General features: G+C 45.7%; 1 protein-coding gene across 1 annotated transcript in view; it reads right to left on the reverse strand.

The window, feature by feature from the left end:
* LARP1 (La ribonucleoprotein 1, translational regulator) overlaps nucleotides 1–12,907 on the reverse strand; it is an 82,619-nt gene extending 69,712 nt beyond the window's left edge. Inside the window, exon 1 of the mRNA XM_046666534.1 lies at nucleotides 12,672–12,907. The gene's annotated coding sequence lies outside the window, so the exon portion shown is untranslated. The remainder of the gene's footprint in view (nucleotides 1–12,671) is intronic.
* Between the last annotated feature and the right edge of the window lie 5,329 nt (nucleotides 12,908–18,236).

An 18,236-nucleotide genomic window follows, 5' to 3' on the forward strand; every position in this document is an offset into this window, starting at 1 on the left:
ACTATATAGCGATGAAAATAAACTATAGCTACACATAGCAACATGGATGAATCTCACAAATAAAATGTTGAGCAAGAGAAGCCAGACGCAAAGGAGAACATACTGTATGATCCATTGATCTAAAGTGCAAAACCAGGCAAAGCTACCCAGGGTATAAGAAGTCAGAACAATGCCTGCCCGTGGGGGATGGCTAGTGACCGGAAGGGAATACAGGGGGAGGCATCTGGCTGTAGGTTACACAGAATAAGCACTTGGTGAAAATGTATCAAGCTGTATATTTATGACTTGACTACTTTCCTACATACATGCCATAGGTCAGCAAAACATTAACTAATTAAGTTGTTGTAGGAAAATACATCCATCAGGAGGAGAGGGCCAAGAATGTCACTTTGGGCAGAGGGAACAGCACAAAGTCTCAAGAGTTTGAAGTGGAAGACAATCCAGCTTGCTTGCAACATTGGTATTACAATATTTCGTGTAAACAAACCACCCCAAAACTTAGGGCTTAAAAGCAATGACATCTATTTGCTCATAATTCTGAGAGCTGGCAATTTGGGCTGGGCTCAACTAGCTAGTGCTTCTAGTCTCATCTAGGGTCACTCATGCAGTTGTAGTCATGGAGGTTGACTGGGGCTGGATATACCAAGGTGGCCTGTGCTGTTTACCCTTTTTGCCTGCTCTAGATAAATGGATCTGGGCCCTTTAGATATCCTTTTCCTTTGCCAGCTGGCAGGATGCTCAGTTTTGTCAGTAGAGGGAGCTGGAGAGACATTAAAGTTAAAAAAAACGAGTTTTTGCCTCCTGGTTTCGGTGTGCCAACTCACCAGGCCCCTGCAGTGTGTGTGGGTCCCCCATGCCCAGCTCCTGCAGTGGATGGCTTCTCCAGTATCAGGCTCCTGCAGTGCACAGCAGCAGGCAGCACCTGGCAGCCAGCGGCTTCCCCAGGAATTCCTCTTAAGCAATTTTGTAACAAACTGTCTCTGCTGGGAGATTTCCCTATGAATGGCTTTTCTAGTACCTAAGAATGCACATTTCCAGCAACTTTCAGAGGATGATTTCTATGAAGTCCACTGGTCTGTCTTGGTACCATGGCAACTTCTCTGCCATTTAGTGGGCCACAGCCGTGTCTTCTCCAATGAGATCTGGATCTCAGCCCTAAGGGGCTCTTCCTTGGGTATCCTATGTCAGCCCTAGGGATAGTGGCTGCTCCTTACACCTGCTACTCCTATATTCTTTAGAGTTCTCTTTACTTCTTATTAATGAGCCCCTTTTTACTCCAAGCCCCTGTTATAATAATAATTCTTTATATTAAACTTTCCCTGTTCCCAATACTGTGTGGTTTCTCTCCTGGTTGGACCCAGGCAGATCCATGCCTCACTCATCTCTCTCGTGGTGGGTGCTGGCTGGTGGCTGTGCCTCTCTCTCCATAGTCTCCAGCAGAATAGGCTCAATTTTTGTACATGGCAGCCAGGTTCCAAAAGTGTGAATGCTGAAAATGCAAGGCCTCTTGAGGATTAGAGGCCCAGGCTTAAAATTCTCACTTGATTCTCCTTAATATATTCTAGTTCTCTGCTGAAATTCTCCATCCTGTCATATAATTTCTTGAATATATCAGTCATGTATGTTTTAAAGTCCATGTCTTATAATGCCAATATGTGGATCTTCTGTGGGCCTATTTCTATTGTCTATTTTTTCTCTTCGTTTTCAGCCATTTGGTCTTGTCTACTCAGATGTCAGGTAAGTTTTCATTGAATGCCAGACATTGTGTATGAAACAATTATAGGAAAATTTGAGGCCCTGAGTAGCATTATCTTCCTTCAGAGAGATTTTTACTTTTGCTTCTGGCTGGCATTTAAATCTAAGCCCTATAAGGAACTGAATTAATTAGATGATAGTCTTCAGTTTTGTTGGGGCTGGTCTATTTCTAATTCACCTCTACTCATAGGGAATAGCCCTTTGGGGGTTCCATTTGAAAGCCTGGGTGTTTATCAGGGACATTCCTGTTTGATGGATCCTGAAACCCAATTTTTATACTCCAGCTCCATAATATCTCCAGATGCTCTGCTCAGCTTCTTAGCCATCTCTTGAGAAACTGCATATGGCTTGAAAGGTAAAGTGGCAGCTGAATATGGGGCTCACCTCTCTGCATTTCCCTTTTCTCCAGAATCTTGGCCCCTCAGGCCCTTTTTGCTCTGGTAGTTCTCTAATGCCTTCAAATACACACACACACACACATACACAGGTTAATTTTGTTCAGCTCTTTTAACAACTCTCAGTGGGAATGTTGGTCTTCAACAAGCTAGTCTGTAATTATTGGAAATAAAAGACCCTTGCTCACGTAACATTTATGTTATATTTTCCAATGGGCAGCAACCACACCTCATTCCTCTCTGTAGTACCAGGGCCTCTCTTGCTTTAAGTTCTTAATGGACATCAATTGAATAAATGGATAACAGTTTGTAAATTGCTTTCACTTTCATAATCTTAAACTATAGGCAGAAAAGGAATTACCTTTCTATAGTCCTCGATACTGGACCCAGAGAAGAATTTCCCAAAGGTTCCCCGACTAAGGCCCACTAAGAGCTCAGTGATCTATCTGGGTCTTGAATCCAGATCCAGAAGAGCACTTTTCCCCACTCTGCCAGATTGTGCTATAATATAACGGTCAAGAGCCTCATGGGCTTGGGTGTCAGGCAGACCTGAGTTTAAATCCCAATTCTGCCATTACCAACTGTGGGGCCTTGGACAGTTTCCACGAACTCTCGGAGCTTTAGATTCCTCATCTGGTAAAGTGGAGATGACAATAATAAGAGCTACTCAAGACAGCGCTGTTGTGAAGATTAAAGTGAGCTACTGCTTGGATTGGAAGAATTAACATCATTAAAATGTCCATACTTCCTAAAGCAATATATAGATTCAACACAATCCCTATCAAAGTTCCAACAACATTTTTCACAGAAATAGAACAAAGAATCCTAAAATTTACATGGAAGAACAAAAGACACCGAATAGCCAAAGGATTCCTGAGGAAAAAGAACAAAGCTGGAGGTTTCATGTTCCCTGACTTCAAAATATACTACAAAGCTATAGTAACCAAAACAGCATGGTACTGGCACAAAAATAGACACACAGATCAATGGAACAGAATTCAGAGCCCAGAAATAAACCCACACATTTATGGACAGCTAGTATTCAACAAGGGAGTCAAGAACATACAATGGAGAAAGGAGAGTCTCTTCAATAAACGGTGTTGGGAAAACTGGACAGCCACATGCAAAAGAATGAAAGTAGACCATTATCTTACACCATGCACAAAAATAAACTCAAAATGGATTAAAGACTTGAATGTAAGACCTGAAACCATGAAACGTCTAGAAGAAAACATAGGCAGTACGCTCTTTGACACCAGTCTTAGCAGCATATTTTCAAGTACCATGTCTGACGGGGCAAGGGAAACAAAAGAAAAAATGAACAAATGGGGCTACATCAAACTAAAAATCTTCTGCCCAGCAAAGGAAACCATCAACAAAACGAAAAGACAACCTAACAATTGGGAGAAGATATTTGCAAACCATATATCAGATAAGGGGTTAACATCCAAAATATACAAAGAACTCATACATCTCCACAACAAAAAAAACCAACAACCCAATTAAAAAATGGGCAAAAGTTCTGAACAGAGATTTCTCCAAAGAACATATATCGATGACCAACAGGCACATGAAAAGATGTTCAAGGGGCCGGCTCCGTGGCCAAGTGGTTAAGTTTGCGCACTCCGCTGTGGCGGCCCAGGGTTCGGATCCTGGGCACGGACATGGCACCGCTCGTCAGGCCACATTGAGGTGGCGTCCCACATCCCACAACTAGAAGGACATGCAACTAAGATATACAACTGTGTATGGGCAGGTGGGGGGTGGTGGGGGAGATAAAGCAGGAAAAAAAAAAAAAAGATTGGCAACAGTTGTTAGCCCAGGTGCCAATCTTAAAAAAAAAAAGAAAAGAAAAGATGCTCAACATCATCAGCTCTCAGGGAAATGCAAATCAAAACTACAATGAGCTATCACCTCACTCCGGTCAGAATGGCTATAATTAACAAGACAGGAAACAAGTGTTGAAGAGGATGTGGAGGGAAGGGAACTCTCGTACACTGCTGATGGGAGCGCAAACTGACCCAGCCACTATGGAAAGCAGTATGGAGATTCCTCAAAAGATTAATAGAACTACATACGATCCAGCTATTCCACTGCTGGGTATTTATCCAAAGAACTTAGAAACACAAACACATAAAGATACATGCACCCCTATGTTCACTGCAGCATTATTCACAATAGCCAAGACTTGGAAGCAACCTAGGTGCCCATCAAGGGATGAATAGATAAAGAAGATGTGGTATATATACACAATGGAGTACTACTCATCCATAAGAAATGATGAAATCCGGCCATTTGTGACAACATGGATGGAACTTGAGGGTATTGTGCTAAGTGAAATAAGTCAGAGGGATAAAGTCAAATACCGTATGATCTCACTCATAAGTAGAAGGTAAAAACAACGACAAACAAACACATAGCAAAAGAGATTGGATTGGTAGTCACCTGAGGGGAAGCGGGGAGAGAGGAGGATGAAAGGGGTGATTAGGCACCTGTGTGTGATGATGGATTATAATTAGTTTTTGGTTGGTGAACATGATGTAATCTACACAGAATTCAAAATATATTACGATGTACACCTGAAAGTTATATAATGTTATAATCCAATGTTAGGCAATAAGAAAATAAAAATAAAGTGAGCTAATGTGTATGAAAGACTTGGCAGAGTCACCGGATCTGTAAGTAGGAGTCATTACTTAAGGGAGGGTCAGCATAAGCTGCCTTATTTCTATGAGTCTCAGAGGTAGTGCAGCAACCCGTGAAATCTCAGCGCCCTTCCCTCCCCAAGGGCTGGGGGCTCTACTCCTGGAGGATCATGGTTCTCTTCATGCAGAACACCCCTCAGAAGGCCTGCTGATAATCTCACACCCGTGAAGGCAAGGGTGGGGGCTAGTCTTTACTTCTTGGGGGTCTTTAGGACCCTACTGCCTGCTTCCCTCCTGCTGAAGGCCCCCCTGTAGTCTGGGCTGGACGGAGAATCACCAGCTCTGATGTCGGGAGAGCAGGACTGAAAGACCCCAGATCTTTCTCTCCTCTTAGTCCCCAAACAAGTCCATACGGCGGAGTAGTTAAGAGCACAGAATCCAGAGAAAGACAGATGTGGGTTCTAATCCTAGCACCACCACTTCCTAGTTCTGGGATCTTGGCTAAGTCCCTTAATTTCCCTGACTCAGTTTCCTCATCTGTGTAATGGAGTTGATAACAGTACCTACCTAAAGAACTCTTTGAAAGATGATGTAAGGCTCAATAAATAGTACCTCTTATTTTTCTCTCCTGTTATTTCCTCTCAGAATATAGAAGTCAGAAGGAAATAGTACAGCTTGAACTAGAACCTGTGTCTTTAGATTCTCTCCCCCCACCTTTGCCCGCACCACCCCTGAAATTACTCGCGCTTTGGGGTTAAGGCAGTGCTTCCCCCTTTTTCCCATCACAGCACATGATAACATCTGGATGCCCCACCAAGGGCTAAACTAATGAGGCTGTTTGAGGCCTGCAGGTGACTGTCCCATCAGAGGTTGGGGGCTCCGGCTGCCCCAGGCTCACTTGGCCACTTGAGACCTGAGGGCTCTACATCTCAGCACACTTGTAACCTGTCACTGTCCCCCAGCTGGGGACCTTTGGGTTAAGGTGTTGACAACCCCTGGTAAAAGGCAGTATTGTGGGGCCAGCCCCGTGGCCAAGTGGTTAAGTTCGCACATTCTACTTTGTCGGCCCAGCGTTTCACAGGTTCGGATCTTGGGCGCAAACATGGTACCGCTCATCAGGCCATGCTGAGGTGGCATCCCACATAACACAACCAGAGGGACCTACAACTAGAATATACAACCATGTACTGGCGGGCTTTGGGGAGAAGAAGAAGAAGAAGAAAAAGAAGATTGGCAACAGATGTTAGCTCAGGTGCCAATCTTTAAAAAAAAAAAAAAAAAGAGCCAGTATTGCATTGCCCAGAAGTGACATTAACCCATTGTTGGTAAATGAGTCCTGGACCAGTTGTTCAGTCTCCTGGTGGGACTCCGGAAGCCAGAGCCCAGAACATGGAGATCGGGAAGAAAATCAGAGATCGACTCCAGTCCAGGCTCTACTCAAACCCATGTGACCTTAGGCAAGTCATTTCCCTTTTTTGCCTGAAGCAGAGGTTAGACTAGAGGAAGGATCCACATGGTCTCTTCTAACTCTGACATTTTAAGAATCAGAGATTCTATGAATTCCTCATCGCTTAGCTGTATTCTGTTCCTAGTGACCTGATTCCTGTCTCTGGTTCAAATAAGTGTAGCAAATGGTAGATTTTGCCCAACTGTGCAGGTGTTCCCAGCTCTCTCCAGCGTTACTGGCTGGTCTCTGAAAATAACCTGCCTGGCCCCAACAGAGGGCAGAGCCACACCTGTCCCCTGTCCCCATCAACAGAACTCCTCTGAGTCCTCTGCACGTTCAGCTGCCGCCTGCCAACCACAACGGTGTCTGGGAGAGAAGCAATCATAGTTTCCTGAATCATCTTTTCTTCCCACAGCTCCCAGGGCTTGCACTGTTGTCCAGGTTCATGGCGAATGCAGGAAAGACTCCAGCAACAGGAGCACAGCAGCCTCCCTGCAAGAGGAGGTAGGGATGCGGGGGAAAGGGAGAGCGTGGGGAGGCTGCAGGCGGGTCCTGAGGAGTCTGGGTTTCCATGCGCTGGAGGCTGGCCCTGGCCTTGCGTGCAGAGAGGAGACACCAGGGGCCTTGAAGCAGAAGAAGGACATAGTCAGAATGTGTGTGGGGTCCACGGAAGGCAGACTGGAGCAGAGAGAGCCTGGGGGCTGTTAGAGAAATGCAGGCCAGAGATAACGATGTGGCAGTAGGCACAGCAAAGAGGAGGTATCTAGGAGGTCAACTGGCAGACGGGGTGACTGAGCTATTGGCTGTTCAACCACAAATCAGACTGCATCAGTGTGCTGGGTGACTGGAATTATACATCGTGGGATAGAGGGACTACTGGTTTGTTGATGTGGAGAAAAAGACCCCAAGGAAGAGCTGAGAAAAGGGTCTCAGATTTAGAGACAAATATATTAAAATACCTTCAATAGTTCTTTATATTTATTTCTTAAAACTGTCTCTCATTTGGTCCTCTCAACACCCATGTATCATTGTCTGTGTTTCACAGATGAGAAACTTGAGGTAGTGGCAGAACTAGGACTTCAATTTCAGGTCTCCTGACTCCTGGCCCCTGCTCCCCACCCCCGCTGCTGCCTCCGGCCCTCCACAGGCAACCCTGTCCCCAAATAGCAGCGTGCCTCCAGCAACCCCTCACTGCTCTCAGCTGGCCTCGCCATTCAGACAAAGACAGGGGACCCCTTTCTTACAAAGGAATCTTATATGAACCACCAAAAGGAACTCAAATGAAAAAGAACATGCTCAGGCTGAGGCAGAGGAGGTGGATTCAGAGGCCACCTGGTTGGACGGTTGTCCTGCTTGCCCCTACCATGTGGCGGCCTCCATAATAATTCCAGAAACCCCAGGGTTCCATGGCCCACAGGGCTTTGCAAACCACTGGAGCAGCCGACTCCTTGAACATCCGAGAGTGAAGGATCTCGGCCCGGGTCCACAGAGAAAAGTCAGGGTGTCTCTGAACTTGAATGTAAAAAGTTCCATCTTATTCTCACTAACCTCTAACTCAAGTTAAATACTTTGTTGCATTATGAATGTAGGCAGTGACCATGGTAATATTGACAGTTCCTGTGACTGTGTCACCAAAAGAAATCATAGATGTTATAGTTGTCATAGCAGCTGCCAGATCTCATTTTTAATGTATTGATAAAGCATATATTATTATATCATAAAAATCTGAAAAGCGTCTTGATAACTGTATTTAAATATGGTTTCCTTTGTAGTCCTATGTATCTTATTTTATGCATTTAAAAACATTCTGAGAAGGCGTCCATAGGCTTTACCAGATTGCCAGAGGAGTCCATGGCATCAACAAGGTTAAGAACCCCTGTCCTAGGACTTCTTTTCCAGAACAGAGGGGGCTGGGGAGCTTGTTGAAGCTGGCCAAAAGAGGGTATGTAGGGCCTAGCATCCCTGGAGACCCGTGCTCCGATGTACACTCTCTGAGCCCGAGGAAAATGAGACAGGAAACTGGGGCAGGAGCAAAGGGACTCAGAGAAGTGGAGCAGAAGCCAAGAGGCCAGGCTGGCAGGGCTCAGTCCAGTGGGACAGAACTGAACTCCTCAGCCCCAACTCCAGCCAGGCCTCTTGGGGGAACAGGACTCCTGGGTCCTACTCTTGCTTCTCATTTCCCCTGCCAGTCTCAGTTTTCCTCTCTGAGCTAATATAGTAGAAGCAACAGTGGCTTCAAAGTCAAGAGAGACCTTGCCTCTGGACCCGACTCTGCCTTGCCTTGCTGAGTGACTTTGGGCTAGTCACCTGCCCTTCCCAGGCCAGTTTCCACATCTGAGCAATTCCTGGCATAAGTACTGCTACAACCCTTGCCACGCCCACAGCTGACACTGTTGACAGAGCTCAGCGTATGATCATTCTTTGCCTCTGTGTAGCTTCAGAAGCCTCTGCAAAACTCTTCTGATGGACTGAAATTAGCAAATGAAGTGAAATGTATTTGCTATGATTGGACAAGATGATCTACGCATTTCCATCTCTCCTAGTCCATGGCTCTAAAGATCTGATCTCAGAAACTCAAGCGAGACACTAGATAGGTGACCTATAAAGCAGAGCTATTTCTGACCCATAGAGGTGTATGTGTGTGTGTGTGTGTGTGTGTGTGTGCGCGTGTGTGTGTGACAGAGAAAGAGAGAACATTCTCAGCTGGGCTGTAGATTTTCTCTCGTGCACTGAAGAGCAAAAAATGGGTCAGAATAGGACACTCAGATGCTGAAATCTCAATCAGGCTTTCTGGAACAGATGAACAAAGTCACGTGGACATCAGACTCTTTGACCAAAGTGTTGGAAATGGGCATCACTCCAGGACTGGTGCTACCAGGCCCTACCTGTCCCCAAATGTCTCATGTCACGAGGAACATCAGACATGCAGTGCAGTGGAATGATGGCGACAAAGAGTAAATAACACTGGCCACTCTTGATGTGATTTACAGACTCAGATCACACACAGCCAGGTGGCCAACATGTGGATATGTTGGGGACTTGTGGTTTCTCTCCCAGCAACATAGAAAGCCACTTAGGAAGTTATTTCAGAATGTTAACTAGCCCAGCTAGTTACAGCTAAAGTCCAGAGAGGTGTCACAAGTTACTTAAAGTCACAGCCAGTTTAAGTGCTAGGACCAGAGCCCAGGTCACTATAAGCCTGCAAGGCCAGGCTGGTATCATAAACAAGAAAGTGGGTTGGGTGTTAGTAGGGAGTGCTGGGGACTGTGGCAAACTAGAGGTCACATGCCCTGTTTAAAGGCAGCAGCTGATAATTTGTTCAAATTGATTGTTGGCATATGAGAACGTGGACCGGTAGTGTCACCTCTTCCTTTGGACTTCTTTTGAAAAATCAGAATCTAGACTTTTATGTTAAATAGCCCAATTTTCAAATGTTGGGCATCTAAATTTTTTAAATGTTAAAAACAAAATACTGTGTAGACCAAACAAAATGCATCTGGGGACTTTAGTATTTGGTCTAATTTGTAACTTCCAGTGGGATGGGTGAGGGCCCAGGCTCCAGATTTAGACGTACACAGATCTGAATGAGAGTTCTGACACTTGTTAGCTGAGCAACCTTATTCAATCTTAAGATCTGTAGCCTCTCTGAGCCTCAGTGCTCTCATCTGTAAAATGCGAATAATAAAATGGGCTACTGTGAGGATTAAATGAGATAATGAACTGAAAACACCCAGCACAATCATTAGATCACAGTGGGTGCTCAATAAATATAGCTCCTCCACAAAGTGCCTCTAAGCTTCGTGGTGATTGGAGGAACCCCCAACCCCCACTGCACCCCAGTCCATGCCCCACAAACTTGTTTTTCTGCAAGGTTTGGGTACTTGGTGTCCATGGACGCCCTACCACAGACAGCCAAGGCCCTCAAACATGCTCACACACACCCTGCACACGCCCTTGGGAGGATTTTGAGATGCCAGGGCTGGTTACCAAGGGAAGATGTGCAGGAGGCTTCCCTGGGGTACAGCTGAAACCTTCTGGTGTTGGTTCACAGGACCTCTCTGGCGGCCTTCACAGCCTTAGAATTTTTCAACTTGAATTTCGTTAGCTCATGTGCTCACACGCACATACATACACACTCTCACACCCCATCTGCCCAAAGCCTGGGCAAGAGTGGCTGCCTTTCCCATTCCTGGGAAACGACTGTTCTAGCTCTCCGTCCACCTCATTCTCCCTCCGCCTCGCTGGGAGCAGGGGCGCCATTGCAACCCTTGAACTCGCATTCCCTGAGATTGATTTGCTCAGCAGGGAGCACAGGAGAGGGGAGAACAGGGCAAGGAGGCTCAAAGGACTGAATGGAAGGGGCTCGGTAGCTTGACCGGCCCCCGAAGAAAGGTGCAGCAACAGCTCCTGCCCTGGAGGGCATGGACCGGTTCCCAAGCACCTGCTCATCCAGCGTCTCCCTGGAGCCTCCTGCTGCCCCAGATGGTGGCAGGGGTGTGAGAGGCCCTATTTCACAGATGGGGAAACTGACCAGAGCATCTTGCCCTGAATCAGTTTATCCAGCCCACTCAAATCTCCAAGGATCAGCAGCCTCTGGATCTGGAAATCTCTCGTGGAACGTGTATGTGGGTCCTGAGTCCCTGTTCTAAGCCAAACTCCAACTTAACAACAACAACAAAGGCTACCACTCAGCCAGCGCTTTTGTCGTTCCCTCCCTACCACATCTTAGAATCCAGAAGAGACCGAGGCATAGAACGGTGACTTACACCCAGTCACCAGTAGGTCTTACAGTCTGTATTTGAACTGAAGATGATTGACTCCAGAGTGCACGCTCTAACCACATGCTACCCTGCCTCGTGCACGAGGGCCGCATTCCAGGCCCGGGTTTCAGCTCCAGGACTCATTAGAAAATATATGACTCAGTGAGCTGTTTTCTCCTGCTTTTTTGTTTTCATGAGTCTACATTTCAAAAAGTCCCAATAAATGGTATCTTAAAAAAGTCAAAGAAGGGGCTGGCCCCGTGGCCAAGTGGTTAAGTTCACGCGCTCCGCTGCAGGCGGCCCAGTGTTTCGTTAGTTCGAATCCTGGGCGCGGACATGGCACTGCTCATCAGACCACGCTGAGTCAGCGTCCCACATGCCACAACTAGAAGGATCCACAACGAAGAATATACAACTATGTACTGGGGGTCTTTGGGGAGGAAAAGGAAAAAATAAAATCTTAAAAAAAAAAGTCAAAGAACTTAAACAACAAGCAGCCATGATTCCATCATAATCAAAATAATTCTTTATCACGGAGGTCACATTTTATAAAACATTCATTACTCTATTTCATCGATTCTGAAATGCATGTTTATGGGGGTTTTTCCAATCTTTGGATTTGGGATGCATTTAAGATCTGTGGACTCTAAGCATCCATGAAATACACTATTTTGTTTGGCCCTAAGGATAATCCCGGTAGGCAGGCATCGCCAAGATTACAACCCCCATTTTACAGCTGGGAAAACTGAGGTTGGAAGGTGTTAGCCTGCCTGAGGCTACAGAGCTAGTCAGCGCTGAATGGTCCTGGCTCCTGATTCCCAGCCCAAGCTGTGCCCACCGTATACTCCTGCCCCAGACCCTGTGTCCACACCTTCCTGTCTGTCACTCCCCCCACTACCTCTAGCAGAGGCCTGAGGGAAAGCTCAGCTCCCCATCCAGGATTCCCTGGCCTCAGTGGGAGGCGGGATGAACCCAGTGTGGGAGCTCCTAGGAGCAGTCCAGCCCCACATAGGAAGTTTCAGGCCAAAGGACCCCACTTTCAAGAACGCATCCCATGTATCGTAGAGATCAAAGCTGGGCTAGGGGTGTGAAGACAGTATTTCTGTCTGGTGCCCTCACAAACCGGGCAAGCCAGAGCTAGGGGTTCCCACGGACAGTCCCCATTCTCTGGAAATTACTCACAAGTGCCCTATTTCTCCTATTTCAAAAGGCCAAATGAAAATCAAATATTGACTCTAGATAAGCTCTCACAGACAGACTAAAACACCACGTTTCTTTGCTTTTGGTTAAACTTACATCAGCTCAGTGGTAACGCCACGGTTTGCTCTTGCTGACCAGAAAACACGAATTGGCTATCCCAGGGCCCCAATTAACAGACAAGTGGAAAAACCAATTAACAACTTATTATGTAACAGGTACAGCTTGGCAGACAAAAATCTTTCAAAACAAGGAGTGTGACAGCGGAAAATAATAAAAGGGGAAAGCTGACGTGGAAGTTTGAGCTCCTCATTTTCCCAGATGGGGAACAGAGGCTCAGAGGGCTGGACTTGCTGAAGGCCACACAGCAGGGCTGGAACCAGCACCCAAGGTTTCTGCCCCTGGGGAGAGGCATCTTCCCACCACACCCTGCTGTGCTAAAGTTCAAGAAGCCCAGAGTGTCAGGACTCACCAGGGTTGCCGAAGGGGGTCAGGACAGGGCAATGGCTTCTCCCTGGCACCTGTGGACTCCTTACTGGCAGGCAGCTGCCAAGGCCACGCTGCCTTTCCTCCCTGGGTGTCTGCCAGGGCAGCTAGGCGTGGGAAACTCCTGGAAAGCCGGTTCTGAGCAAGGTGAAGGAGGCCTCTCTGAAGAAAGCACGCTCCAGGACACGGAGTGACAGACCCTGGGTCACGGAGTGCCCATGGAGGGCTTAGTTACATCCAGCTTGCACAGCTGCCTCCTGGCACCCACTCGGGAACTCTCCGGGTCCCATGGCTGGTTTTCCTGCCAGCTGCTGGATACCTTTAAGAGAATGACTGCCTTTCATTGGCTGAGCAAGACTCCTCCTACCTCTTTACCTGAGCAGGTGAGAGCAGCAAGGCTAGGGGCAGGCTGGGGACTCAGGTGAGTAAACAAACCGTGGCAACCAGCTGGCTTTCCCTTCCTCCACAGCCCTGGGCCTGAGCGTCCTTCCTCACCCCTGCCCCCAACGCTGGGGATGACCTGGGAGCCAAGGGCAAAACATTTCTGCAAAGTGCCTAGTGCTGTTCAAGTCACAAAGCTTCATTATCTCACAGTAACCTCAGACCAGAGTAATTAGTGTGTCTTCTCTTTGAATAGAGAGACTGTCCTCGGAGGGGTGAAAGGGCTTGTCCAGTTGGCACAGCTGTCAGAAGGAAGGCTGACAGAGTAGGATGGTGTGAGGACCCAAACCCAAGTCTCCTGCTTTTGACTTCCCATTTTAGTGCTACTGGACCACATCACCTCCCTCTCTGTGAAACCTTTGGCAGGTCACTCATTGCCTCAGTTTCCACATCTGTTAAATGGTACAGTCACGCTTGTATGTGAGTCTACAGTCATGCATTGCCTAACAACGGGGATACGTCCTGAGAGAAGCATTGGTAGGTGATTTCATCATTGCACGAACATCACAGAGTGTACTTACACAAACCTAGATGGTATAGCCCACTACGCACCTGGGCCGTATGGTACATCTCATGGGACTATCATCTTATACGTGTCTGTCATTGACCAAAGCATTGTTATGCAGTGTGACTATATATTGAGTGTGTCTTGGACTTAGAGCTGAAAAGGACTTTGGAGATTATCTAGTCCATCCACTCATTTAGCAGGCATTCATTCATTCAACAGGCGTTGTTATTCAGCAGCTATCACATACCAGGCCTGTTTTAGGTCCTAGGGATCCATCAGTGAACAAGGAAGTCAAGGACCCTATTCTTATTGTGTTTGCATTCTAGAGAGGGGAGAGATAGACATAAACAAGTAAACAGATTAGATAAGTAATGATGCTGCGAAGAAATGAAGCAGGCTGATATGATAAAGTAATGGGGAGTGGCTATTTTAGATTATGTGATCAACGAGGCCCTCTCTGAGGTGGTGATGTTGAAGCTGAGACATGAGTCATGACAAGCAACCCGTCATTATAAGAGCAGGAACAAGAGTGTTCCAGGCACTGGGAACTACAAGTGCAAAGGCCCTGAGGCAGGTGTGATTGGAAAACAGAAAGAAAGCTGCTGTGGCTAGGATACAGTCCAATCCCTGCACCCCTTTTTAATAAACAAGGAAACGATTTAGAGACGTGACTTGACTTACCTAAGTTCCTCTCGCAAATTTCTCCTTCCTTTCTTTATCCTCACGTATTAAGGAGGGAAACTGAAGCCTGGAGCTCACCAGTCTACTTGAGTTACCAACTCGACAATCGTTCCATGAGCCTACACTGCTATAACCTCATGCTTCTTCCACTCTGTAGACGTGTGTAAATTCCCAGGGGGCAAGGATTATGATTTTAAGAGTTTACCACACGGAAGAACTAAATTCTGAACACCAGAATGTAGTATTAAAAATTCCAGCAGTAATGCAAACTGCCACACACTCACAGGGAGTCAGCACAGACACTTCCTGCTGAATTCCTTTCCACTTTTGTTTTCAGAATTTTTTACTCTGGCTTTTAAAAAGGGCTGCCTGTTTTCAGTCATCATATCGTTAGTGGTAGTCTTAGGTTGTTACGTGGACATTGCTAGAGAGGCAGTGTGGGATAAAACACATGAGTTATTATGTTGGTGGTGTTGAGAACTGGGACTTTCGGTGTAAGAGAAAGGAGATACAAATGAAAGGTGAAAGGGGTTAAGTAAGAACCATATAATCCTGGATTTGAATTGGAAGTTGAAGTATGAATTTTTGATGTAGCTGATCTGGAAACAACCAACACCATATTTCCTAGTTCTGCCAACTATTTTCAGGTCTAGAAACAATGATCAACACTTTAATGAGCACCCTAAGTGCCCAGACTGTGGTCTCTAAATACTATTTCTCACTTACAGGACCCAGGGCTCCTGGAAAAAATAAATAGCTGATTCCAGCTTTGGGGCAGAAAATGTACAACGTGTACTTAGACTATCTTTTAGTGCCACAGGCCAAGCAAGCTAGATTTGTGGCAAAGGGACTCAGGAGACAATTTGAAGAGACTCCCATTGGCCCAAGTCAGGACAATTTGAGTATCATCAAAGAAAATAACTGCAATGAGTTGAAAAACATCAAATATATTTAAACCCATGAGTTCACAATGATATCTTTAAAATAAACAAAAGACCTCAGTGATCATCTTTGGAAGATATTAGGAAATCAACTCATTATTTTGAAAACTAGTAAACAAAAGGAAACAACTAAGCATTTATTCTGTCTTTCCTGCAAAAACTGTGCCCCAGGCGACCAAATGGTAAATGAGAGGAAGCTCCTCTTTACAGAAGCATTCTGACAGATAAAATGAAAAAGGAATGAAGAAGGATTGACTCAGAAGATCACCATTTTGCAACTCCTTATGAGTGAGTTGATCTAACTAATAATATTACACAAAGAGAAACAACTGGACATAATGGGCCTCTTGATGGCATTAAACACGACCTCCTATGAAGAAATCATGCCCCCAAATCAAGCAGGAATCTGATCAAGTCTTTAGAGCAGGGGTTGGCAAACTTTCTTGCTAACGGGCCAAGTAATAAATATTTTAAGCTTTGCAGGCTCCATGGTCTCGGTTGCTACTCAACTCTTGCTGGTGCAGCACAAAAAGCAGCCAGAGACAATAGCTGAACAAATGGGCATGGCTGTGTTCCGGTACAATCGTATTTACAGAAAAGGGTGGGGGCCACATTTGACCTATGGACCATAGTTTGCTAACCCCTTTTCTTGACTTCACCTCCAATTTATAGGAAACACAGGGGTAAGGAAGACATGAAATGAGACCACAGGGAGGAAATAGGCAAAAGTCACACAGAGGGAAACTCCAACAGGAAAATCAACTGATTTCTTTAACAAATGAACTTCAAGATATTACAACAGAAAGAGAGAGATGGAAGGGGTACCTATCAATTAAAAGAATTTTAAGAAATATTAACCAATCACAATGTACGAACCTTGCTTGAACCCTAATTTAAACAAGTATAAAAAGAGAAACTATAGGGCGATTGGAGAAATGTGAACACTGACTCAAATATTTGAAAATATAAAGGAATTATTGTTGACATTTGGAGGTGTTTGATGATATATTGTAGTTATGTTTAAAAAGGGGAGTCCTTATCTTTTAGAGATATATGCCAAAATATTTACAGATGAAATGGTGTGATATCTGGGATTGGGTTAAAAATAATGGATGGTGGAATAGAAAGGAAAGAAAATTGGTAAGGAGTCGGTAATTGTTGAAGGTGGATGATAAATACATAGAAGTTCATTACAGTATTCTCTCTATTGTGTAAATACTTGAAAATTTCCATTATGAAAAGTTAAAATTATTTTAAATATATTTCACATTCATCCAACTGACAAAAATTTTAAAAATCTGACAAATCCCAATTTTGGAAAGGATATGGGAAAAGGATAGTTCCCACAGCTGGTGGGAATATAAATTCCTACAACAACTTTTGAGAACAATCTGGTACACTCCATGATCCCCAAACTCCATATCTGCATATATACTCGAGAGAAACTCTAGTCCATTAAAAGATATAAAGAAGCATTTTTTTAATAGGAAAAATGGAAAACAACCAAAATGGACAAATGATAGTATTTTGAACTTTGGACAATAAGGGGTGGGAGTAGGCTATAAAATGCAAAGATCTGGAAATGGCAACTACATGTGGGGCTAGAAGCTGGGGCCCCATCAGGATTGATTTAGTTCAACAGACGTTGACCTGGTGCCTACTCTGGGTCAGGCCCTCCACTAAGTGATGGAGATTCAGAGGTGTTGTACCTCAAGGGGTTCAAAGTCTATATCAGAGCTGGAGGGAGCCTAACGCAGCAGCTAGCCCAACCTACCCATTTTACAGATGTGGAAAATGAGGCCCAGAGAAGTTAAACAACTTGCCAAGGGCACACAGTTGGTTTGTGGAACAAACAGGAATTGAGCCAGGTCTCTGATGCTCAGCAGAATCAGGAAGTCTTGGAGCCACACATTCTTGAGTTGAATCCTGGCTCTGTAACTCACTGGCTGTGACGTTGGCCAAGTTATTTCCTGTGTCTTTCCTCAGAAGCATAATAATACCTACTCCATAGGTTGATGCGAGGATTAAATGAAATGATATGCATAAAGCATTGACCCAGTGACTGAAAAGGACTAAGACCTCAAGAGATAGGTTATTTACTCTTATCATCATTGACATAAAGTAAGGCCTTAGCAAAAGGACAAAATGCTATTTTCTATGTTGCTCTGAAATAGTTAACTCCACACTTGTCACAACCAGAATGGCCAAGGCTGTGTACCAAGCTGAAGGCTCGTCCCAGGTCAGTTCACTGCTTTCTGTTCCAGGCTCCCCCTCAAGCAGGCGTGTGTGGGACTCCTCACCAGCCTCCTGCTCTGCTAACTGTCTCTGCTCTGAGGCTCTTGCTGAGATATGACAGCTCTGGAATCTGTGCGGATCCTGCTCCACCATCTTGAGGCTCAAGAGATTATTATCCGTAGAACCTATCTCATGGGGTTGTTGTGAGGATTAAATGAACTAATGCTTAGCATATAGTAAGCCCTCAATATACGGGAACTATGCTGCCGATGATGTAGGACACCTATCCCAGGGTGTCAGGCTCTGGAGATACAGAAAAGGGTCAACCACACTCCCCCCTCAAAGTGTTTCAGTCCAGGGCGATACAGTCAGAGGCCATTCCTTCCTTCCACTTCTCCCCATACTGTCACATTTCAGACCTGGGTCAGGGCCCAGTGGGCTGGCTCTGTCCTGCAGGGAGGCTGGCTCTAAGAAGGACTGAGCCAACCTCCTATGTCTGAACCCACCCCCAGGCTCACCTCTGCTGGTGACAACCCCATTCTCGGCTCTGCAGAATCGCTGACTGTCTCCAGCAGCTGGAGTCAAAGCATCATATGCTCTGAATAATAAATCCATCCAGAAAGTTCCCCTTGGTGAGCTGGGCACCACACTCTGGTCTGAACCCTTGGGGCCAGGCAGCCAGAAAGATCACAAAAGGCCTGCCTCAAAGCCAGGCTCCTGTCCCCAGCACACTGGAGCCATAGGA

The sequence above is a fragment of the Equus quagga genome, chromosome 7 (assembly GCF_021613505.1).
Source record: "Equus quagga isolate Etosha38 chromosome 7, UCLA_HA_Equagga_1.0, whole genome shotgun sequence".
NCBI lineage: Eukaryota > Metazoa > Chordata > Mammalia > Perissodactyla > Equidae > Equus > Equus quagga.